Source organism: Sus scrofa, chromosome 15 (genome assembly GCF_000003025.6).
Source record: "Sus scrofa isolate TJ Tabasco breed Duroc chromosome 15, Sscrofa11.1, whole genome shotgun sequence".
NCBI classification, from domain to species: Eukaryota; Metazoa; Chordata; class Mammalia; order Artiodactyla; family Suidae; genus Sus; species Sus scrofa.
The window spans coordinates 4,074,867-4,101,172 of NC_010457.5; the positions used below are offsets into that span (position 1 = coordinate 4,074,867).

Below are 26,306 nucleotides of genomic sequence, written 5' to 3' on the forward strand. Positions count from 1 at the left end.
TATGCTGTGAGAAGATTTTAATGTATATCCCTGTTATGCCCATCTTTATTTAAGGAGAAAGTCCATTTGCCTTTAAAAAATGTCAAGTTCAAGCCACTAGGTATTAAAAAGTTTTTGTTTATGCTTTTGGAGAGATAGAGGGTGGAAGGAAAGCAGAAGAAAGGCAGTAGAGACAAGTTAGAATCTTCTTCTGCCCCGTAATCAAATTCTGCAGCAAACTATGTGTAACCTTACTCACTTTAGAATAACTGGGTGGCACTGTGTGTGATAGGCGTAAGTGGCATGCATTTGCTGGGACAATGGAGAGTACTATTAACATCTGGTTCTCATCCTTCTCCCTAAGAAAGATTATTTAAGATGGCAGGGTGGTAGCTCTTCTGGAGGTCCATTTCAAAACATTTCAGTACATGACTGGCTATACAAGGGGTTATTTTTAAACATGACTTTCCTGAAACCTGGAAATTCACTTCAATTTCTTCTAACTAGTCAGAAGGCCCCTCTACAAATTCTTCCCTGAGTTGACCCACAATGAGTGTTGTCAGTTATTGCACTCTGGTCTCAGCAACTAGAGTTGAGGACCCAGAGGCCATCCTCACAGGAATTCATTACACTCCAGTGTCACCTCCAAAACAAGTTACAGAGTCCAGATTCTGCAGTGCCATCAGTAATCCAACACCCTGTGAACCTGATGTTTAAGGATCTCTCAAGAGCAAGGCATGAGAATTTGAAGAGAGTGGATCTTAGTCCCAGAATAATACTTGCTACACTTAAGCACCAACTGAGGAACTTTAAAAAACAACAATACCAGCACTGCCACCACCAGAGATTCTGATTTAAATGTTAGAGGTCAGTCCTGGATTAATGTGCATTCATTAGAACTATCTTAGGCCTAGAAGAAAGAAGCATGTGCAAAAACAAACAGGAAGTATTGCTTTAACATGTCCAGTTGTTAAGGATAAGGTAAACAATTAATAAATTAACAAGGGAGTTCCTGTTGTGACTCAGCAGGTTATGAATCCGACTAGTAGCCATGAAGATGTGGGTTCGATCCCTGGCCTCGCTCAGTGAGTTAAAGATCCAGTACTGCCGTGAGCTTGGTGTAGTTCGCAGATGTAGCTTGGATCTGGCACTGCTGTGGCTTTGGTGTAGGCCAGAAGCTGCAGCTCAGATTTGAGCCCTAGCCTGAGAACTTTCAAATGCCACAGGTACAGTCCTAAAAAGCAAAAGGAAGGAAGGAAGGAAGGAAGGAAGACAGGAAGAAAAGAAAGAAAGAAAGGAGAAAAGAAAGAAAAGAAAGAAATTGGGAGTTCTTGTTGTGGCTCTGCAGTAATGAACCTGATCAGTATCCATGAGGATGAAGGTTCAATCTGTGACTAGCTTAGTGGTAGGGGTCTGGCATTGCCGAGAGCTGTGGTGTAGATCACAGACAAGGCTCAGATCCTGTGTTGCTATGGTAGCTCGGATTCGAACCCTAGCCTGTGAACTTCCATATGCCATGGGTGTGGCCCTAAAACAACAACAAAATTAATAAATGTATATATGACAAAGATTAAATTGCATGTGCTATCAAAACTGACATTGGACTTTGGACATATAAAGGAGAAAAAATAACTGTATTAAAAAAAGCTATTATTGTCATTTATAGCAATTATCTACCATATTTGCCTAATTATCATGAATCGCAATGATGATTATAAATACCAGTAAATATACATCAAATTAACTGTGTTAGTTTTATTTAATTAGATGAAAGAATTGCAGAAACAGAGAACCATAGGACTAGATACTCAACTTCATCCACATACTATACATTCATATTTAATGGATATGAAGTTATAATTTATAAAAATTAAAAAATGTATTAATCATCAGTAGGGTGCTTTGATTAAACATTAAACTAGACAATAGCCCATTGTTATAGACAACTGGATTCCCTTTTACTAAATGAGAAGCATGCACCCAAACTATCAAATATTTTGAAACATAATTGATAGGCAAGTACTCTTGTGCTTAACTGATACATAATAATGTCATTTTTATATATAAAAGTCCTTACTCCATATATTATTTTCATATAGACACTACAAATTAATTTAAAAGATACTAAAATGACACAATTTACAACAGTGATTTACTTGATAAAATGAATATACTCAGAAATTAGATGCAAATGCAGTTTTTATATGTAGAACACGTCTTCATTAGTTTATAATGAAAATTTCAGAAATGCTTTACCCTCATTTCGATTACTATTCAAGCAGCAGTGGCTTCTGACATTTCAGCACTAAGTTTTCTTGCACCTCTTATAGCCAAAGATAGGAAGTGATTTCTAAAACACTTAAGTACATCAGAAGAGCTTTCTACTTAAAAGTAATTCTTCAGTGAAACCTTTTCACTTACTTTACAGCTTTTGTATGTTCAATTCTTTAAGTAACAAATTTCTTAAAATCTCGCACAATAAGGAGTTCTCTGGTGGCCTAGCAGTTAAGGGTCCAGCATTGTTCCTGATGTGGCTCAGGTCAGGGCTGTTGCGTAGGTTCGATACCTGGCCTGGGAACTTCTACATGCCGCACGTATGGTTAAAAAAAAAAAAGCCGACACAACAGTAAAGTGAAAATAGTATGTGTTCCTAAGAGACAAAACCACCAATATATACTAGAAAACTAGCAAAGTTTAAAATACATGAGATATTATACCCTAACTATAATGTATAAATATGATGTGAGATACTTGAAGAAAAAAAAAGTTTTCTTATAAATTACATCCTTATTATATCTGGAAGAATGATACAGTATTGCTATTTCTGAGATGATAGATCTAAGGTTGTAAAGCAGAATATGCATTTTTAACTCCCAGTTATTATTTTTGTAGTCTGTTTCACCATCTTTCTCCTTTGCCATATGCATTGTAGGTGGGATGTTTCCTGTTGTTACTATGCCTAGCTTTGCAGACTCAACTTTCAAACAGTTTATTTACTTCTCAAACTGTGATCCTATAATTGTTCTTTGCTGTCCCTAAGTCAAAGTAAGTTACTAGGATGTGTACCTAGTTTTTCTGTTTATTATCCTTAAAACACACACACACACACACACACACACACACACCCCAAAATTCAAACTCTTCGTTCACCTTGAGGAATTAAACAGTAACACTGATAATCAAATACAAAAATAATAATGGAAACAAAAATGAAATCATATAACTTTCTTACAATCATTACATCTTACAAATCCTTACATTCATACAAACATTAGTTTAGTTAAAACCTTACATGTGATTGGAATACCCTTTAATAATGTATTACAAAGTCTTTTCTTATCAGACATAACCAGAATTAGTCTAGAGTAACAGGATTTCAAGCCAGTGCTACAAAACTATGCCAGAAAAACTTATGCCTTTAATCTTCCACCATCATATTTTTGTCTTTTTTTTACCCCAGGAACAAGAAGGCTATAGCTAAGTAAATTCAAGATAATTAAAGGAAACAACTTTCTTCACTGAGAAAAAAAAAAAACCTCCCAATAGTTCTAGCAGACAAAAGCTTTAGGAACCACAGCACCAACATAGGTGGCTTCTACGGGCACAGAGCGCTCTTCTAAAATTTTTGTACGAACAGGGATTTAGCAAAACTGAAAGACCAGTTAGTAAATGTTAAAGAACAAGAAATTTTTAAAACTCAAATAAGATAACAAGCATGTAGAAATAAGTTTAAAAAGTACATTTCCTCATATTTCATTAATTACATTCAAGTCTAAAGTGGCTAGTCCAAATTTAATTTCTAGGTCCTTTGTCTTATTTTCTTCTCTTTCAGTTTCCTGCTTTAATTCAAGGGGCAGAAATAAGTAGACAGGAGGCAGGGGACACCTTGATCCTAAATATACCACTTCCTATAAGGCCTTGGATAAACTGTTTAGCTTTTCTGGGCCTCTATTTCTCCATCAATAAAACTGAGAGGTCAAAAGTTAAATGCATTTATTATTATCACCGAGAAAGGTCTGTCTTACAATTCAACTTACATATGGATTCTCTGAGTACCTGAAAGAAATGTTCTTTATAAAGCTGATTACATTTAAGCTCCACGGTCCCTGCTTTTTTTTTTTTTTTTTAATTTCTCAATACATTATTTTTTTCTACTGTACAGCATGGTGACTCAGTTACACATACACGTATACATTCTTTTTTCTCACATTATCATGCTCCATCATGTGACTAGACATAGCTCCCAGTGCTACACAACAGGATATCATTGCTAATCCATTCCCAAGGCAATAGTCTGCATCTATTAACCCCAAGCTCCCAATCCATCCTACTCCCTCCCCCTCCCCCTTGGCAACCACAAGTCTTTTCTCTAAGTCTTTTCATTTGCAGCAACATGAATGGAACTACAGTCTCTCATACCGAGTGAAGTAAGTCAGAAAGAGAAAGACAAATATGATATCATATACCTACCTGTCTTATTTATTGCTGCATACATGGCTCATATCATGTAGTTAACATGTGTAGAACAAGCAACTGAATAAATATTTATACTTCTCTACACCGCTATGAAAAACCTGAGATTGCTTCTTAAGTCCTAGGACTTTTTTTACCTAATTGCATATGTAACAGACAACAATGTACATCTTTTCTCTACTTTAGAAAAATTCCTACTTTGAAAAATTACTATTTCCTTGAGTCAGGATTTGATGTCCCTTAGCAGCTGATGGTAGCCTTAATAATATTCTAAAATGTTCACAATCTCCTTTCAAGAAATAATCCTTTTCAGAAGCCATAACTTTAAAAAAGATTATTTTAAACATAACTTGACTTTTTTTTTAGGAGAAACTTAAAGTGGTTTAATCACAACAGGATTTACAAAATAATTTGAGAGTTTTCAAATTCGGTTATTAGGTGACTAGGTTCCCTGAGTCTATGCCCCTAATAATCGGTAGAGTGTATACATGAAAACACTAAAAAAAAATAAGAATAAAAAATATAAAAAAAGATAGAGAAAAACATTTTTCCAAATTTGTTTACAATTTAAACATTATTTCACAAGGATAGAAAACAGGATATTTTGTGTTTGAGTCAATACTGCTATTTTCAACATATATAAATTTATCCTTGTTTAGTTTTCTATAATAAAAGTGGCACTGATGTGAAAGCACCTATAAAGATTTCCAAATTATTAGACTAAAATACTAAGTTTTAAGTTTTGTTAGTTTTAAAGAAAAATTCATAGTAAATTATTTACTACTCCTAAATGACACTTTTCTATTACTTGTCTAAGTAACATTTACAATTCTCTCTTAAAGGGATGCTTTTGAGTTTTCTAGTCATCATCATTTATTATTTTCTGGATTCCAAACAAACTGTTCATAACTTTCTTAAATTGATTAATTAGAGACAATGTGCAGTATTTTAAACAAGAAAAAACAAATATTTTAAATGTTTCTCTAATGTATCTTTCTAAAAAAAACCCAGAAAACTGTTCTTATAATCCTAGTGCTTTTCAATTTATTCTTTGAAACTTGGAATCATTTTTCATAGAAACTAATATTAAGAATGACGGTTAAGTTTCTTGGATGGTTCAGAGAAGCACAGTATTACTACAATGGTTACTGATACTATGAGAAATTGTAGAGAAATTTTCCATTTCATCAAATGAGGCAGGAAGGGAAGGCAGCTGATTACTAAAAAAGATACTCCACCCACAAATGTCCTAAAGGATAGCTGGGCCACCACCACTTAGCTTTAATTAGTCCAATGCCAGCAAAGACAATTTTTTTGCATACAATCTTTGAATTAATTTAAGGCTAAGTGAATCAATCTTAAGAGAACACATCCAAAGGAGACATAAGCCAATGAAAGTCTTGAAGAACAGAATAATATCCCTTTAACATTTAGTTTGCCAACTAATAGGTTTGTTGTTTGAATATTTAATAAGGAGTAGAGATGCATGGCTCAACATAATAGCACATGGAATACTCTGAATACTAACTTTCTACTAACTTTAAAAACTGCTATGCTTTAAAAGCTCCTAAATTTACTTATGTCTTAGCTTCTTCACCAGAAACAACAGGGATTTTTCACTATCTCCAATAATACGATTAAGAAGTAAAAAAAAAAGTGAAGAATTTGCAAATACAAATGCTACATACTTTTCATGGAACCGTAAATTAAACTGAATTTGTTTTTATTCTACCAAATGAAAAATTACCAAATTAGACTCTTACCAGAACAGTAGTAACAATTTTTTCTATAATACAACTGATATACAGATAATACATATTCATCTACAGATAATACATATAATCACTATTAACAGTTAACACTGTTACGGCACTCAGTATGTGCAAGGCATTTTTAACAGTTATATATAGATAGATATAGATATATGCCCTAAGGTGGGCACAATTATTACACCCATTTTACTAATGTGTAAATTGAGATGCAGGTGTCACATAGTTAAGTGGTAAAGTAGGGATTTGATTCCAAACAGATTTGCCCTAGAGTCCAGGCACTTAACTTCTTTGCACTATCGCCTGTTTAGTGTGGGGAAATAAAGACAAAAAAAGGAACTCTATTTAATATTCTTTCACTTAATAAGAACCAAAAGCATAGCTGTAAGCTTTCAGTAGAGTGTTTACATTAATGAAGTGTGGCTACTTAAATTTATATCTGAGTTCAACAACATTTACAAGTGCCCATTTCATTAGCAAAATGCAGAAAAGCAAAAAGATGGAGTAAATCAAGCCCTCAAATCAGAATTTAAGGAAAGTTTTAAAATAATTTTAGGAGAAATAGATTACTTTTTAAAAGGAAAACAATTTAAAAATTTAATGTGTATATAATTTCATGAAGATTCTAAAACATGGTTATTACTAACAGAAAAAGAAGAGAAGGAAAAAGAAAGAAAACCAAGTTTCAGTGAATGTACACTATATGCTAGGACTTCATATACGCTTGGTACTCTATCACTTAATAGTCACAACTAACTCTGTGAGAAATGTACCACTATACTAATTTTACAGAGAAACTCAATTTCAGAACCTTAACAGCTCACCAAAGTTGAACACTATAGTGGCCTGTGTTTGAACACTATAGAACCTGTGTTCAAACCCAGGCATCTCTCTGAAGCCTTAAAGGTTGTTTCCTAGTCATAAAAGAATATAATGGTTTTCACTGATTATCTGTGAATACTATGGTTAGAAGAGCATAGAAAACATTATTAAGTTCAATGTTTAATTTTAAGGATAAATTTCATAATCTTCTTTCCCAAAGCCACAGGATTTTTAAGAACAGAAAATGGTATTTTTCTCACTATTATATTCTTAACAGAAGTTCTTGCACTGGTGCTTATAAGCTGTGAAGTAATACAAGGAAATACTTCTTGAATATTCTTCCAAGTGTTTTTTCTGGTTGTTAAGATTAAATAAGATAATGTATGTAAAACTCTTAGCATAGTGACTGGCACAAAGTAAGCATTCAATAAATGTTAGTGATTGCTATTATGGTAAAAAAAATCCTGTTCAGTATTCTTTAATCAAGTTTTCAAAACGTCAATGAAGAAATCTCATGGGAGATAGGTGAGGATGGCCATACCTATTATCACAGAACTAGGGATTTTTGGAATATACTTTGATAGACAAGTAGAAACCTGTAAAACAGAGGGAACACATCAATCCCTGAATAATTTCCAAGTGATTCTTCATTTCTGTTTAAAAGGTACGATGACCCTTAGAGATATCAGATAAATTTAGTAAACTGTGTTTTCAAACCCCAATAAGCTTCCCAAATATTTATGGTCTCTGAATACCAGTAGTCTGCTAGACACTGCAAAAATAAATAAATAAATGGTAGTGATACTTTCTAATTTAGAATGTTTTGTAAGTAAAAGTGCAAATACATGAGTAAATAACCACTAAAGTCAATTCTGCAGTTCTTAATTTTAGATGTTAATCTGCTTTAAAAGCCATACTTGAGAATGCCAGAAAGTTAAAGTTCAAGATCACCTGATAAAGGATGATGTACTGGCAGAATTCCTCAACCAACAGTATTGTGATGACTATTCAGTGAATGCTTGCATATATTTTACCTTTTCCTTACAATTTAACACATTTTTTTTTTTGTGACATTTTGGTCTTGATAAAATTCAAGTAACTGATCCATCTTTTTATAATATTCTTAATAAACTTTATTAACTAGATTATTTACTAATATAGATGTAAGCTGGTGTTCAAAGAGGCTTAAAATTTAAATATCAACAAGAAATGAAACTATCTTATTGACGATGTTCTAAGTTAAATGGAAAATAAGATTAAAAATTAAATTCCTTCAACTTTGTCTTTAAAAGTACTACTTCAGGAGTTCCTGCTGTGCCACAGCAGGTTAAGGATGCCATCTCATCTCTGTGGTAGCATGAGTTCAATCCCTGGCCCAGCACAGAGGGTTAAGGATCTGGCATTGCCACAGCTTGTGATGTAGGCCTCAGCTGAGGCTTAGATTTGATCCCTGGCCATGAACTTCCAGATGCCATGGGTGTGGCTAAAAATAAACCAAAAAACAAACAAATAAATATGAGCACTACTCCAAGGGAGATTCAGCAATATTCTCAAAGCTACCATAAAGGCCTGAGATAATGTTACTTAGTAAAATATAATTCTTCTAACTTCTTACTTTTTTACTCTAAAAAAACCAAAACACAGTTGGCATTGTATTACCATTTTGCAATTCTACTTAAAATATATTTTTTAATTTTATGTTTTAATAACATTGACACAAATATTTCCTAGATTTGGAACATTGAATTTGTGAATATGATGTCTTCTACTTTCCCTGCCTTGGTATGCTTCGGATATCACACTGCTTCATACAGGTACCAAGTGAGGGTCTTAAGCTGTCCAACTGAATATGATAATCATTTGCTAGGATCTCCTACACTAGCCTCCTACACTTGCAGACTTTTTTCCTTATTATTCAAACTCAGTCAGTCACACTCAGGACATTCTCTTGAGTATGTAGAGATACCAATTTTAATCCCCTTTTTTGTTTTTCTTTTCTATCTTCCACCTAGTTTTCTTAAGGGCTCAATGTTAATATTCACTACCTTCCACTGTTAACTGTGTTAAAAATGTTTTAGGAGACTTGATCTCTACAACAATGATTCCATAGGAAAAGCACTGTAAGTCTTAAACTGAAAGAAAAATGAACTCTTAGAATACAACCACCGGAGCAAGTACAGCTGACTCTTGAACAACAGGAGTCTGAACTATGTGTATCCAAAAAATCCAGATTTTTTTTCCCCAATAATAAATACTACAGTATTATGGGATCTGCAATTGGTTGAATCTTCCCACACAGAGGAACCTCAGATAATAAGGCCAACTATAAATTATCCTTGGGTTTTTGACTGCTTGTAGGAGTGGCATCACTAACTCCCAAGCTGCTCAAGGGTCAACTGCAGTAGTAAGTCTTTGTAGAGTGTAAAGAATATTAGTTTAAATTTAAATAATAACTCTAAGGATAAAAAACCTTGGCCCACAATATCCTGCAATTTGGCTCCGACATAATCCTTAGCATAACCTCTTTCCATGCACTCTCTAGTCCTTGGCTTCTGTCATTCTGACTTTCATTTAATGTTAGGTACTAAAATCTTCCCACATGAGGATCTTGTACATAGATCCTCCTTTCTTCCACCAACTTTTTTCTCCCTCTTGATCAACGTAACTCAAATTCATCAAGATTTCAGCTAACTAAACACTTTCTCAAACAAAAAACAAACCCTTCCCTTGGTGTGGTCCCACTAATTGATTAAATTATCCTTCCAAAAGCCCTCATATTAAAAACCATGTACTTCTCTACAGCAAATGAAAACAGTTCCAACTTTGCATTTATACATATTAATATCTGACTAATATTTTTCTCTAACTCTAGAACTTAAGTTCAGAAGAGCAACACCTATGTCTATTTTTCCTCACTATTTCAGCAAGCACATAATAGGTATCAACATACATTTGTTGACTAAAAACACTGGTTAACCAATCTTTTTTTTTTTTTTACTTTTTAAAAAAAGATAACAAACACCGAGTCAATGATCCCTACATGGTTTTAAAGGAAAAATTATCATGACATTTTGGGTAAAAAAAAAATACAACATTTGATAGAACTCATTAAACTGGCTATTTTTCAGGAAAAAAGTTTAATATATGGCGGTAGGGGATAGGTGGGATGGTGATTTCCATATAGGGCCAGCTGGAAATAAATATAAATTAACATTATAAAGTAAATGGAGAAAACATAAGCTATAACTTTTTGTTATTTTATTATTTATATGTAAGATTTATAGTTTTAATTGTATACTATTTGCTACTGATCCTAGGACCAGCTTAAGTATGAGTTTTAATTATGAAGGGAAAAAGAACCTGAAGATCCTAGGATAAAATTTTCTGGAGTTCCTACTGTGGGTCAGCAGTAATGAACCCATCTAGTATCCATAAGGATTCGGGATCAATCCCTGGTTTTGTTCAATGGATTAAGGATCCCACCATGAGCTGTGGGCAGACCCAGCTCAGATCTGGGCGTTTCTGTGGCTGTGGTATAGGCCTGCAGCTACAGCTCCAATTCAACACCTAGCCTGGGAATTTCATATGCTGCAGGTGCAGCCCTAAAAGGCCAAAAAATTTTTTTTTCCTATTTTAACTACAGTGTTTCATTTTCAACTCATATTCACATTGCACTTGTTTAAGACTGGACAGATTTTCTAGTCATAATTGAAAAAAATGTTCACTGTCTCATTTTTTATGTAAGTTATTTTTTCCTTATTTTTCTGACCTGCACTGGGAAATAAAGTCTTAAGACACAAATGCAAAGTATATTATTTCTTGATTTATCAGGTTATTCTGAATTTTAATCCTAGCTTTCAAACTAATAAAAATAAGCTTTCTCATCCTCTTATCCCATTGCAATCTTTGTCTTTACTTGAATTACTTCTCTGCCAACCTAGGATCCCTCCACTCCCTAAACTCTGATTAGCCCATGTCCTCCCAGGAAGTCCAGTGTGATTAACTCTATAGATTTCTAATTGCTTCTTTACATACTTTCTAATTTACATGCATAAATTACATAATTTCTAAATTACATAATTTCTAATTGCATATTTACATACTCAGTTCGATGTAATTTTACAAAGGCTCCTGAAGTTTTTTTCAAGTACATATTTCAGTCATTTAAAAAAAAAAAAAGACTTAATCTTAAAACCTTCTGTTTAATTTTTGTCTTCTATCCAAACCAGTACCTAAATGCAGAAAACATCATAAAAATCTCATGACTATGCCATCTGTATTTTGAATGAGCATACAATAATTTGGGTCATTATTAAAATAGCAAAAGTCTAACTTAGGCCCATATATTATATGTTCTCTCAGACTGAAACTGACTTAGTTACTGTCTACTCATTTAAGACTGAAAGTCTTTACCACTGGATCCCTAAGCTGTATTTTCCTAGGATAGTGAGAAATGCATTTTGCAATAAGAGACAAAGTATTTAAAAATCAGGATAGATTACATCCATTATTCTTGCCTCAACCATCTAGGCTTTTCTCCCTGAATCTCCCTTCATTCAGATTTTATTCTGAATGAAGGGACTGTTAACCAATACTCTATTCTCTTCATGGTGGTCAAGAGATATATTCACAGGATGATTAAGGGCTAGGATTATAATTTTCCTGGATCATTCTTTTTCTCATTCCTTTAATATGTAAGTATTTTTCCATTATAAAATTACTACAGGAATATGTGCTTATTGTTAGAAATAAACCCAAGTAATAATACTCAAGTACGCAAAACAGTAAGAGTTCTTCAACCTTCCAGCATCCCGCATACACACTTTATATAAACTAAGGACATAATTTGGTACATTATTTTCCTGGCTATTTCTTAATGTATTTAGAAAATATAAGGCATATATTTTATATATTTTTTAATTTCATAAATTATACATATACACAATGTATGCACATATATATACTTATGATTGATGCACAGTAATGTTTTATTTTTTTTACATGAATGGGATCATACTGTGTACATTATTTTGTGACTTGGTTTCAACTCAGCTTACCTTAGAGATCTTTCCAGGATTTTAGCCTACAAGTCAAAGTTTACATGGTTGTTATTACCTTTTATCTTTAAATACTACAGGGAGTATTTCCTAACTTTCTACCAATAGTATTCTAAAATAAATGGATCATTACTTTCAGTGTCAAGGAAAATGAGTAACTCTGCTTTCTCCATTGTAGTATTTCTTAATTAAAAGTATTTTAGCAAATTTTCATTCAATTTAATGTTATTTTTCATCATTCCCAAATGTTTAAATCTCCTAAAAGTTTGTATTTTATTAAAAAACTATATACAGGGAGTTCCCGTCGTGGCTCAGTGGTTAACGAATCCAACTAGGAACCATGAGGTTGCGGGTTCGATCCCTGGCCTTGCTCAGTGGGTTGAGGATCCGGCATTGCCATGAGCTGTGGTGTAGGTTGCAGACGCTGCTTGGATCCCGCATTGCTATGGCTATGGTGTAGGCCTGCGGCTACAGCTCTGATTAGACCCCTAGCCTGGGGAACCTCCATATGCCGCAGGAGCGGCCCAAGAAATGGCAAAAAGACAAAAAAAAAAAAAAAATTAAAAAACTATATACATACACATATTTAGTAAATCAAAGTCTAAAATTAATAAAGACTAAAAGTTTTATGAAAAGCAAAAGCAATATAATATAGCAAATTTGCCCACTGATTAGAAAAATCAGACACATACAATAAATTTTCTGACTCACTGAGGCAAATTGTACAAAAATACAGAGAAACCGATGAAAAAATGTTTTAGAGCATTCTTAACAGCTTTAAAAAGAAACAAAATCTTTAAAAACCATTTATCAATATACTTAGAATATAGAAAACACAAACAGCAGGAGCACCAGACCAGAAAAGCAACATAAAATTAAATTAAAATTGAATTATGTGGATCTAGTCTCCTCTCATACACATTAAGTATAGTGTAGTATTGAGACTGCTACTTGTGTAACAGACAAAATATTGCTTTATTCTTCAAACTAGAAACAGGAGTCAGTTTGTTATCAAGAGGATAAGAAACTAACATCTACTAAGAATTTACTAATCTTAAAAAAAGTTAAATTGGATCATTTAAATAAGATATGCAATAATATAACCTGTTAGGATTTTTTAGCAAAAAATATCTTAAAGGAAGTTCTATACTACTTCTAGAAGAAAGTAACTTCATTTTTAGACTTACATGAAATAATTAAATGTTACTACTTCCTAAATGAAAAAAAGGAATTTATAAGGAGCGGCTTGATTTAGGAAGGCCTACAGCTACACAAAATCATTGCCATTATTACTGGCAGTATTTGTAGCTGATATGAGCTTCCTGATATATAGTGAGCTGAATGCTATAGCTTTAATTGAAGTTTGAATGTTATAAACAGTTAGATGTCTGGCTCTGGCCTGCATTCTAATACCATCAGCAGAACAGAGATGGGAAGCATAAACAAACCTTTTAACTAGATTACAGTCTCTAAAATGGCCAAGAAATCCTTCAGCACAACTCCTGTGTGACAAATATGGAGGAAGGAAAATGATTTTGAAATAATGCTAAAAAACAGCCTCTAAATTTCTGTCATTACTGGAACATGTATTTGATTTCCCAAGTATTTTGATGCTGCTTAATATTCAGTAATGATAAAAACTTTATATTTACTTTCCAAATAAACAAAAATCCTTTATATCTTACAAAGCAGCTGGTTTTTAGATCAGTATATCCCAAGGAAGCTATTTAAAAATCAATACTTTCTTTTGTGGAATGTGGAATACTTCCCTACCAAACACCAGTGAGTGTATGTATACAGTATACAGCCTACATTATTATTTTTAGATTACTAGTAATACTAATTAACATTCACCAGATTAGTAGACACTTAGGAACTCAAGGCGTATAGAAAACGATAGACTTGAATACCAGGAAGAATCAAATTACAATTTAGCATCAGCCAACCTTAAAAAACATTTTACATTTACTTCTAACTTCTGAGGTATAGACATTAAGTTTTCTTTAAAAAGGTAGCAAAAGACTGTAAGTTTTAACTCTAGTACCATAGAGAAATTTGTCCTCCTATTGCTGGAATCTTAGTTGGTGGCATAGGACTCAGTGATGCATGGATGTGCAAAATTTTTTCACCAGTGGTATCCAATTAATATAACTCATTTTAGCCCTTTAAAACAATACATTCTAATAAATTACTCAAAGACACAGAATTTAATTACAAGTGCTCTAAGAAAAGGTTATTATAGAGGTCAACCGAAATAAGGACTCAAATCAGGATTACTCACAACCAACTTTTTTTTTTGTCTTTTTGTCTTTTTAGGGCTACACCCATGGCACATGGAGGTTCCCAGGCTAGGGGATCTAATCGGAGCTGTAGCTGCGGGCCTATGCCAGAGCCACAGCAACGTGGGATCCAAGCCGCGTCTGCGACCTATATCACAGCTCAAGGCAACACTGGATCCTTAACTCACTGAGTGAGGCCCTGATCAAACCTGCAACCTCATGGTTCCTAGTCGGGTTAGTTAACCATTGGGCCATGACGGGAACTCCCCACAACCAACTATGAACGCAGTATGTGTTTTTTGCCAGGTGATTTTCCTTTCTGTTATGTCCAGCTACATTAGAAGATAATACATTAATATATTTTAAGCCTGGTTTGCACCTTGTCTCTCTGAAGAGCTATACTGAGTCATTCCAACTTCTATAATCTTACATGATATAGAAATACCTCAAACAGAAATGCTGAAGAGTTAGAATCTCCATCTTTAACTGAATTAACTTTAGGTTATCTAAGGAGATTACTCAGGACCAAATTCTATCCTACTGATTATTGAGATTGGCTTAAACATAAAAACCTTTCTGAAAAATGAGATGACACATTATAGATTTTTTAGCATTTAAAAATATTTCTAAACTCTACAGGTCATGATGCATTGGCATAATGTTTATAGGGTAGTAGAGTCAATGTAAGCATACAGTATGAAATGCATTTACTTAGGACAGATATGAAAGTTATGTCATTAATAAAACAGAATTTAAAAAAAAACCTTTTCTCTAAAAGGCAGAAGATTAAAAATCAACATTTGTTGGCTGGATTAAAAAGTATCGTAATTCAGTAGCTGCTGTGAAGAACAACTATATAGTAATTTAGGCATCAAGAGAATCCAAGAAGTTGTCCATTCTTATACTAAAAACATTTGAGTTTAAGTAATACTAAAAAGAGTACATTAAATTTAATCCTGTAAAGGCAATGTAGTAATTATAAAATACTGTAAGATAGAGGTGCAGAAAGTATGTGTATATACACCAAAGCATTAGGCAATATAAACTCCCCTTTGTTTATAGGTTTTCCATTATCAACAGTTATATAAAAATTTTTATAGTAAATATTCTCTGGGTCACAAATTTTTGGAACCTTCAAATTTCATGCAATAAAATATTAAATTTAACCCCACGCAAGACAAAGGAAATTCAGTATTTAGAAGGCCTAAATGTCATTTTTGCCACACAAAGAGAAGACTGACTTTACGTATATTTCATTGCAAATTGCACACTGGTTTGGATCTACATTCCTTATAAAAGATTGGATTTTTTGTTTGTTTTTGTCCTAAATTTTTAGAAAATTTCCATCTATCAGTAAGCTACCAGGGCCATGATTTTACTAATATTTACCAGAGTATTTACTGACTGATAAAAACTCTTTACTGTGACCATGTTTTTAATTAGAAAGTGTCATGAATTTACTATAATGGAATATTTTGCTGATTATAATAAAATCTTGTTTTGTCAGGAAAAACTTCCTCTTTGCAATGTGTAGACAATGTTACAAAGTTCACAGGACCACAGTAAGGACTGACTAGGATTGATAATATTTACCACAGTACTAGGCACTTATAATAATGGTAACTATGATTATTACCAAAATAGAAGGTTAAGAATGAATGTGAAAGAGATCAGAACTGACTGACACTCAGAAGTCTATTTAGCTTTACAAGATACTCTACCAGAAAGACCCCTCCCTCTTTTAAATTATGAATCGATATTATTCTAAAAGGCATACTTTAAGGACAGCAAAGGAAATCCAGGAAATCTCTCTCTCTAATAAACCTGTAAATTACATATGAAAACCATGACAGAACTAAGATAGTATTCTCAGTTTTTTGAAACATCCTTCAACTAAGAAATTCCAAATAACTTTACTAAAGTTATAGAAACAATACCACATAAGTTAAAAACTGCAACTGATTCCTCCAAAATTCTCCAAATTTATCTACAACACATTACAAATTCCAAAACTCCTAAATAGTCTATACTATAATTAGTTCATGATAATTAAATCATACTGTCAGCTTAAGCTATGGTAGAAAATAATTAAATGCTCAAAATGTTAATGTACAATGTCTTCCAACAAACCATGAATGATAACCTGTTATATGAGATATAAAAATGAAAAAGTTACTTTGGAGGAAAAAAATGTTTAAGATTAGAGAGTTAGATTTCTTTTTGGGGGGAATAATTTAATGAGATATTTTAATGAACAGTGTTGGTCATCTTCAAGTAAAACTATATAGCAGTAAAATACCAGCAGTGATAGCCACATGGTCTATTTTCATAAAATAGTGAAATAATAGGTCTAAAATTAGTGAATTATATACAGAATAGAAATCCCTAGAATACAGTATTAAGTGGAAAATTTTTCTTTGCATTTCTCTATTCTAATAAAATACAGAAATATTCTTCTTAAACATGCATTTTTCTACCTAATGGTATCTATTTAGTTAATAAAATTTATTTAAGTAGAAACATCAAATAAAGATATGACCAATACACTTGTGGAATACAGTTAATTAAGATCCTCTTCACATTAAATTGTAGGGACCATCCTTGTTTCTCAGATGACTAGCACAGTGCCTGACATACATAAGATGCTCAATAAATGTTTAATGAATAACTAAGTACAATCTGTTTTGCACATACATTCGAAATACAGACAAGTTTGCAAAGGTACATAAGTTGGACATAGGCTTTCTGGCTGACTTCCTGGGGTCCCACTGATGACTAGGAGTAAATCTTCATATCCATAGAAAACTGGAAAGTTGATAATTGTCTGGGTAAGGACCAAAAAAACAAAGTCAGGGAAACATGTCACCTAAGTAACGGTTGCTTTATAGAGCTGGTAAAAGCAGCCTAATTATTCCAATAACCTATTGTACCAGTTACTCAATGAAATGAAATCTAAGTGTATTCTGAATGTTTGCTAGAATCTTTTTAACAGGAATTTTTTTGATTAACCTTTATTTAAAATAAATCATTTTCATCAAGTTGTAGCCCATACAGAATATGTTTTTACTTATTATGAATACTATTGGTTAACAGGATTTAATTTGGCTATTCGAAAAAGGGAGAACCACAGTGAAGTTAGAAAAAATCTTCATAGTAGTGAATAAATTGTAGCAGGAAGGAAAGGAAAAAGGATGAAAAAGAAGGAATTCCATATCTGAGAGTGAAGAAATTCAAATATTCCTAACTCTAATATCAATTATGACAAACAACCAGTAGGGCCTACAGTGAACTAGACATTGTGCTATGAGGGAACAAGAAAAAATCTTTAGTCCTACTTAAGCAGTTCACCGAAGAAGAATCACAAGTAAACATTTATATTACAATATGCATTCTTCATATACATATATATATATAAAGAGAGACAGGGAAGGGGAGAGAAGGAATGAGAGAGAATGAAAGAGATAGAGCTTCTTAATACAAAAGTAAGAGATGTATTTACTCTTACTTGATTAATAAGAAGTACAAAGGAAAAATAAGCATTAGGGAAAGCTGAAATATCTCAAAATAATAATAATCCATATGAGAGAAATCAGTAGCTCTTAAAAACTCAACAGATTATTGAATTATATGGACAAAACTGAGGCTTTACAGACATCTCATATTCTTAGAATGTCTTCATTTAACCTTTAAGTGCCATACACAGACTGTGCACAACAGTTTCATTTCTGACAAAAAATAATGAGGTAGTATGGCAAAGTGAGTATCAAGAATCAGAGTTCTCTTGTCTATGTGCTGTCCGCTTACAGGCCTTGGAACTCTGGGCAAGTTCCTTGAACTCTCTGAACTTTAGCAATATGGAAAATAAAGAGTTGGATAAAGTGACATCCAAGATATCACCCAGTTGAAAATTACAATTCTAAAATACATCTTAATACTTAAAAATAAGCCATAATAAAAATACATAGTTTTCTAAGGGTAGATCTTCATCCAACTTAGAGGAGGTGTGGAATCTTCAAACCATATAGCCTTACCCTGGGTTGGGGTATGGAATGTTTTCAAAGGAAAACAGAAACAAAGTTAAGATATTATAATCAAGCTGTTGATTTTCACTCAGCTGCCAACTGGGACAGCACCACCCCAATTACCTACAAAATTCACTTTACTTAAAAATGATTTCTTGGAATTCCCGTCGTGGCTCAGTGGTTTAAAGAATCTGACTAGGAACCATGAGGTTGTGGGTTTGATCCCTGCCCTCGCTCAGTGGGTTAAGGATCCAGTGTTGCCATGAGCTGTGGTGTAGGTCGCAGATGCGGCTTGGATCTGGCATTGCTGTGGCTCTGGCAGAGGCCAGGAGCAATTAGACCCCTAGCCTGGGAACCTCCATATGCCTCGGGTGCAGCCCTAGAAAAAGACCAAAAAAAAAAAAAAAGATTTCTTCACTAAGTTTTACTTTCCATCTCTTAGGTTAAGGTTGCTGAAGTATTAAGATGAGGACAAGAAATCCTAGGTGGATCTGGAACAGTAGTATTGCTGGAAGACAAACTTGAACTTGGCACAGATTTCTGCTTAAGTGTACCAATTAAATCTCAGAAAAAGGTACAAAACTGTTCAAAATTTATAATAGAAAGGAGGGAACTAGGACCATGATGTTCACTGCTACACAGCTTTTTTTTTCCTGTGTGTAAATGTCTACTTTCGCACTCAATCAGTAATTAAGATTTTACAGAACAAGTTTCTGCATATGCAATGCTTTTCCTGTCACTAAAATATAGGCATATTACGTTTTGGTTGTACCGTTAAGAAAACAAAAAATTAAAAGTATTATTATGTCTAATATTTATGTCAAATATCCTTCGAGATTATTTTTCTTCAATCCTTTCTAGTTGATCAAATTGCTGTTTTCATATTGCCAGTCTGATCACAAAATTGCTGCTTTACAGGAGAATATTTTTTGCTGACATAAATTATGGGATCAGAGATACCAATGCAGTTACAAAAAAGGGTGTGTGTGAGAGAGAAAGTGAGTGAGTGTGTGTGTGTGTATGAATGTGTGCATCCATCTTTAAGGAAAGGATAAAGAAATGTACATATGAAACAAAATACCACTTTCCAATGTAAGCCCTGGTAAAAGGCCTACATCAGAAACATACTTTCTAACATTTGTGAAATCAAATACTGTACTAGATTTGAAAATCTTTCACTAAGAACATGCCAAGTGAAAATGGAGAATAGATATTTTTATCAAGATTATTACTCTATAAACCTAAATTTGGATTTATCTTTCAATTAACATCTACAATGCATATACTAACTACAACATCATGATTTCTTCGACTCAGAAAACCATATTTTAGAAATTTTTCTCCTTTCACATATAGTGAGCAATTTGGTTCAGTACCCCCAAGAGATAAAAAACTCATCTCAATTTACAACAGTAAATAAATAATTCAGTTAAAACTGAAAGTGGTACCAATCCAGCAAACTATTGATGGAGAGGTTTGGCCTTCCATGAAGCCAGAACAACATAAAAGTTTTCAATGGGGATTACTTGTTCAGACAAGTTGCAAAGATTAGGAAAATACCCATATTATGAAATAGCGAATATTCTCATCTTATGTAAAATAAATATCAGGAACGTAGCTACAGAGAGACAATACCAGCGGCATTTAAACTTTAAGTATTTTGAGCTATGAACTTCATATGCTAATATATGAACAAACATTTAACAAAAAAAAGCAATAATACAAGCCAAAACCTAACCAAAGGCCTCTATCACCAAAAATTTGAAATTTTCTATGCAAGTCAGACAAAACGAATAAAGGAAAATTAAACCCAGAAAGCAAAAACCAATCAAGTCTGTTCCAACACTGAAGTCAACATCCAAATCACATACAGAACCAAAAAGGGGAAAACACTCAGGTCTACAAATGGATAAGCAGTTCCGATACAATCCAGATCCCGACATTTTCCCACACAGAAACAAATGCAGCAGAGCTTTTCCTAGGAAAAAAGGAAAAAAGCTCTCCAAATGATTTTTTAAAGTGACATCTAGAAAGTGTGCCTCTTTCTGTCTCTTTCCCTGGCGCCTCATTGGAGGAAGGAGGGGGTTGTTTTTGTATTCTCCCCCACTGGAGCCAAGACACAATCAGATGTTAGCTGGAGGAGAGAAACCACTTTTGACAACAGCAAATAAAAATAAAAAGTGCCCTTCCTCCTCTGACAGGATGGGCACCCACCTCACACACCCCTCCCCACTCCTACTCCTCCTTCACCACCCCCCAGCACCACCCCCTCCTCACCCGGGAGCTCCACTGCGTATGTGGTTTGGTGCTACTGTTGCCCCAGAGTTAAAGTCAGAGCCACAGGAAGGCAATGAAGCCCCCACAGACACACTTACCTTTCCTGCCCCCCACTTTTGAGTGCCTTCCCTGGAGCTGTGGAGGATGACACAAAGGGTAATAAAGAGGGGGGGAGTGGAGGAGGAGGAGGAGGCGAAGGAGGAGGAGAGCTGGGGAAGTGGCTGCTCCTGGGTGTAGTGAGATGTCTCCAGCCAGGGCCAAGCAGCAGTAGCAGCAGCAGCAGCAGCAGCAGCAGCAACAGCAGCAGCAACAGCAACAGCAGCAGCAGCAGCAGCAGAGAAGGGTCTGTGTTGCTAAGAGGCTTTTGGTCTCTTTCTCTCCTCTCACGGCCAAAGAGGAGGAGGATGGAGAGGGCTCGGGAGGGAGGCTAGTGGAGGGGTGAGGGGGTAGGAGTCGTGGATGGGGGGGTTTGGAAGAAGAAGAAACTCCTTCTCCTTCTTTCTCAGGCTCAATCCCCCTCTCAGGTCTCAGGGCTGGAGGGTGGGGGAAGGAACTCAGCCGCCTTCCCCCCACCCCCCTCAATTCAAGGTTGAAGTGGGGTAAAATTAGTGTCCTGTCCCTTTAAAAATAGAAATAAAAGGTGCCCCCCCTCTGCCACTGCCTCTCTCTTCATCATCAGCTGCTGCTGCTGCTGGGGTCTCTCTGCTTGGGGGGGAGGGGGGGTTCGGGTAGAAGAGACGGGAGGCACTCACTGCGCATGTCCCTCTCTGACGGGAGGCTGGTTGGTTGAAGGCAGGAGGAGGGGGAGGGGAGGAAATGTGAAGGTTTCCCAGAAGGCTCCGAGGCGATCGCGACCCGGAAGACATTGTAGCAGGGGGTAGAGGGGCGGGGGCGGGGAGTAGGAGGAAGTCGCTACTCTTTAACACCCCCAGCCCCCTCCTCCTTCCTAAGGGAAAGTGGAGGAACGGAAGTGGGCGTGGACCAAGGCAAAAGGAGGTCACGTGTTTGGGCGGGAGAGGGGAGTGGTGGGAAAGGCGGTCCCTGCGCGGGGCACGCTGGGAGTAGTGGTGTATAGCTGGCAGCCTCTGGGGAGGTAGAGCTGACTACGCGGCGAGAGGAGCTTGTGGATCCTTTTCCGCGGTCTCTAGAATACCGCTCTGCCCTCTTAAGGGCTGGCTTTTTCGTGAGAGGTAACATGGGGGTCGGCTGGCCTCAGAACGAAGGCCATGGGCGCCACTGGCTAAAGGCGAATCGAAAAGGGGAGGATGGAAGGCTTTGGAGACTGGGTATGCGGGAAGGGGGGCAGGCCTGTCTAGGCCAGGCAGGCCAGAAACTAGGCTGGCTTCTTCCATCTCATAGCCTTCCTGTGAGCCTGCGGGCGACGAATCCTTGAAGAGTTTAGGGAGTCCTGATGAGATTAAATCTATGGCAGGTGGAGACTACACCCAGTGGTGGTGAGGAATGTGATGGTCCAGGTGTAAGAGAAAAATTGGATCTCCGGAGCCTTCTGATGACTGTTTCAGCTCAAAGCAGGGGACCTGCCTAGCAAGGGAGACAAGCTGTGTGATTTTTGACAACTTATAGCATTAAATGCATTGCTTATGTTGGATGTTATGACCATCAATCCTTACTTCGCTATCCTTCTAGGAATTCTGGAGTGGCTTTGGGGAGGGAATAAGCTAGGATGTCTCGAGTGGAATTTCTCTCCCTGTCTTGCGTTGTTGCTGCACCACAACGCCTATGGTTGTTCTTAGAAAAGGATATGGGATTGTGTAATCCTTGATATTGTATGTTACCGTTGATAAGGAAGGTATATCATCAAAGTTCTCCCTTTCTGTAGTGTAGATGAGGGTTTTTAAAAATTATTTTAATGGGTTTTTATTTTAAATTACTTTGGTTACTAGCCTCGGATTTAGCCTTTGGTTTTTCAATTAAATGCAACTGGTTTTGCTGGAAATAATGCTTCCCTTATGTTAATTCAGAATATTTAAGAAAAGATTCATGGATTTTCATTAATAAAGGTATTTTTTTCAGTAAAATTGCACCGTTTCTTTTTCACATTCAGTTCATACAATCATAACTAAAACCATTCTAGTCTTTCAGTTAACTTCTTTTGAAGGTGCTTTGAAAGATTATCACTCATGTATAGTTTCTTTTAAGACCGGGAATCCAAAATTCCACATATTTATGTTGTGTTGGTATTATTTAATTCTGTGGTGTGTCCTTCAGCGTACTCTTAGTTAAAGTTACTACTTATTTTCTACGTTTTACTTCTATGTGTTTTGACAGTAGATCCTATTCATGCATCATTGACTGCTTTTACCACTTTCTGTGTGTGCAGTAATCTTGTCGAATGGAGTAAAAACTAGACACCTGTGCCTTAACATTTTGTTTATATTGAAACCAAATGTTTGCCACTTTAGAACAGAAAAAAATTATAGCAAATCAATAAAAGTGCCTTACGTAACAAGTTTTTAATTTTTTACGACAAAATAAAAATGTGCAAAAAAGTGTGCAAGTCGTAGATATGCAGTATAATGAATAATTATAACGTGCACACTTTGTAATCACTACCAAAGAGAGAAAACAATGCTCCGCCCTCCCCCCGCCAATCCATTCCTATTCTTTCCTCCCTCTTCAGTACTCCCAAAGATGGCTGGATTTTTATGGTAACAATTTCTTTTTTTTAAATGTAGTAATGATATTTTTATGGTAATGATTTCCTAATTTTATTTCAAGTGTTTTTAAACCACCTTTTCCGACATTCCTAAACAATACACGTTTTTTTCTATATGTAAATGAGTTATGTATAATTTTTCTCTTACTATGCAATATTTAATCCTGTTAGCTTTAGTTCATGTATTTTTATTGCTGTATAGTAATGTTTATAGTATAGTAAGTGTAGTGTAGTGAGTCCTATTGTGAATAAATCAAAATTTAACTAGTTCAGTATTACAGACATTTGGATTGTGTCCAGTTAAGTTGTCTGTGTTTTTACATAAAGACTTGAGCATTGTGGCAAATATCTTCTCTGTGCTTGTAGCATTTCTCACATCCTGAATAATAGCTTTATCTTCATTTCATTCTTACTGACTTATATACTGCTACTGTTATTTGAATTTTGGGGGGTAATTTTAACTCCAGGGAAAATGTCCTATACTTCTGCTATCTGGTACAGTAGCCACAAGCTATGGAACACTTGAAATATGGGTAGTATTACTGAGAAACTGTATTTTTAGTATTGTGTTAATTTAAATTTGAAAATCGATACTCGATTCAGTTGTCGGAAGATTCATTAAGTATGCTTGGAACAACCTGAGTATGTAAGTTTACTGTCTCAATTGTAAACTTTATAAAAATTAAGACCACATATTTCTGATGACAAATTAGCATCTGAGTTGTTCTGTGAATGTCAAATAAACCTCAGATTTCTAAGATTTAGTATGAGAACAGTGTAAAATTATTTTATTATGATTACTTGTTGAAATTATAATAAATTAATTTCACCTTATTTTACTTTTTTTAAATGTGAATACTAGAAAATATTAAGTTACATGTGTGAGTGGCCTTGTATTCTAGTTGGGCAGCATTGTTTTCTGCTATCAATGTTGAGTCGATATATTTACCATTTTGGGTGTTCTTCATCTCTTCTTGAATCTCTGAATTTTCTTTGGGAATCTTTTTCCTCCTGCCTGAGTATACACTCTTAAGAAATTAATTAATGTAGACATACTGATGGCCAAATTGCTTAATTTTTTTTGCTTACCTTACAATGTCTGTTTCACCTGCAATGTTGAAAAATGTTTTGGGGGTATTGTAGGATTGTGGTTGTTTATCAGCCCTGTTAAAGATGTTCCACTGTTTTATGGTGGGGGGCTGCCATTATTGATTTTGAGCAGTCAGCTGTCTAATTCTTGCTGCTTAGAAGAAATCTGCCTTTAAAAAAATATTTTCTTTGTCATAGATTTTCTGCTGTTTCTTCATGATGCTTTTGTATGGAATTCTTTTTCCCGTTTTGAACTCATTGGGATTCTTGAGTCTACGGATCCACATCTTTTTAGGAAATATATCACCTATGTCCACCCTAACTGTTTCTAGCTACTTGCTAAAAATTACAGTTGTGGCCTTTATTGACATAGTATTTGTAGTTAATTTGTTGTCTGTAGTGCAGAATTCCAGTTTCTTGATTTTTTTTTTTAATGGGTCATTTTCTGTGTTCGTGATTTTCTTTTTTTCTCCTAGTGTGCCTGTGTGATGGTTGTATTTGAAAAATGTTAGGAATACATGAGTCTTAGAATAAGGTCCTCCTCAAGAAGAAATTTTTTTTTTTTTAGGAAAATTGTTTAGGGATGCTACCATTTAAGTCACTTAGTTCATGTTCAAATCTTGGGATCCCTTCTGTTATATACATGATGTTAAGCAGGGCTTCTAATCACACAAGCTTTGTTTTGCTTTCCAGTTCTCCTTTTTCCTGATGATGCTGCCCTTAAGGTCTCAGAATTAGGTGATTGTTTCTTTGAGTGCACATGCTAGATAAGCTCTATGCCTTTGATTTTTTTTTTTTTTTTTTAAATTCCCAATAGCTCTGCAAAGTCACCAGTAACTTGGTCTTTCTTTTTATTTCTTAGTCTTTTATTCTGGATAGACGGAAAACCTCAGGAAGAAGGTACTGAGTGTGTATTTCTTCGTTTATTTTCTCCTAGATTTTGTCATGTAATATCAGATTGACTTATTTTTGTTTGATTTTTATTATTAAGCTTTCTTGTTGACTTTGCAGTTGGCTTGATTTGATCTGCCATTACCATAAATAGAACCCTTATTCTCTTTTTAATTTTAGAGATTTTTTTTTCTTCTAGCCAAAATTGTTTTAAATTGTCACACATTAGTTTAAAAATCATAAAATCACATCGATCTGTACAGTATAAGATGCCAAATTAATTAAAATTTAGAAAATATTTCCAGGCAGTTTGTATCTTTTTTTTTAACTTAACAGTTTCAAATGTAAAAACACATTCTTAAAGTATCAACTGCTTCTACATGAATTACTACTGAAAACAGCCCATAACTATTTATCATATCCTTTGGTTCTCCAGAGTATTGCCCATTGCAGACTGAATGATTCAACTTTTATCCCTCACCTTGTATGATGTTGGACAGGGTGACTGTTACAGCCACCATTTCCCCCACTCTAGGGGCAGACCCTTTAAAAACTTCTTGGCTGATCCTTTTGGTGTTTACTTCCGTATTTCCAGATAACATCCTATACTACCGTCTCTTGATTTTTCCATTTTTGACTTCCCATTGTGAATGATGTAGTTTTGGATTTTTTACGGAAAAACCCCCAGAACTCTCCCATTGTTCCCTGATACCTTAGTTTTTGGTAGATAACCATTCAGTGTCTGTATAGTTTCTCAGTTTTTATGAGTATTTTAATTCCAAACTGTGTGCTAGTTGTCAGCATACTCTCTCCATAGGTTCAAAGATATAAATTATTTTTATCAGTTCAACCTTCTTCAAGAAATTTTTCCCAGGATATTCTGATCTGTTTGGGCCGGTTGCTTAATGTGTTTGCTCCTCATGCAGCCTCTATCCTATGCTCTGTTTGCTATATCCCATGTAATCCTGTAA

The 26,306-nt window shown here is 34.9% G+C and overlaps 2 protein-coding genes across 24 annotated transcripts in view; one reads left to right on the forward strand and one right to left on the reverse strand.

Annotated features, from left to right (window-relative positions):
• MBD5 (methyl-CpG binding domain protein 5) overlaps window positions 1-21,593 on the reverse strand; it is a 446,601-nt gene extending 425,008 nt beyond the window's left edge. For 8 of the 15 annotated variants that reach the window (XR_002339404.1, XR_002339406.1, XR_002339405.1 and 5 more), the window contains exon 1: window positions 20,777-21,447. The gene's annotated coding sequence lies outside the window, so the exon portion shown is untranslated. Of the gene's footprint in view, window positions 1-20,776 lie in introns of all 15 variants that reach the window. The other 7 variants (XM_021076099.1, XM_021076105.1, XM_021076110.1 and 4 more) reach the window with 5 other exon arrangements.
• The window catches only part of ORC4 (origin recognition complex subunit 4), a 79,794-nt gene continuing 75,160 nt past the window's right edge, over window positions 21,673-26,306 (forward strand). For 2 of the 9 annotated variants that reach the window (XM_005671604.3, XM_021076119.1), the window contains exons 1-2: window positions 21,752-21,868; window positions 25,307-25,344. The gene's annotated coding sequence lies outside the window, so the exon portion shown is untranslated. Of the gene's footprint in view, window positions 21,869-25,306; window positions 25,345-26,306 lie in introns of all 9 variants that reach the window. The other 7 variants (XM_005671603.3, XM_013983928.2, XM_021076121.1 and 4 more) reach the window with 5 other exon arrangements.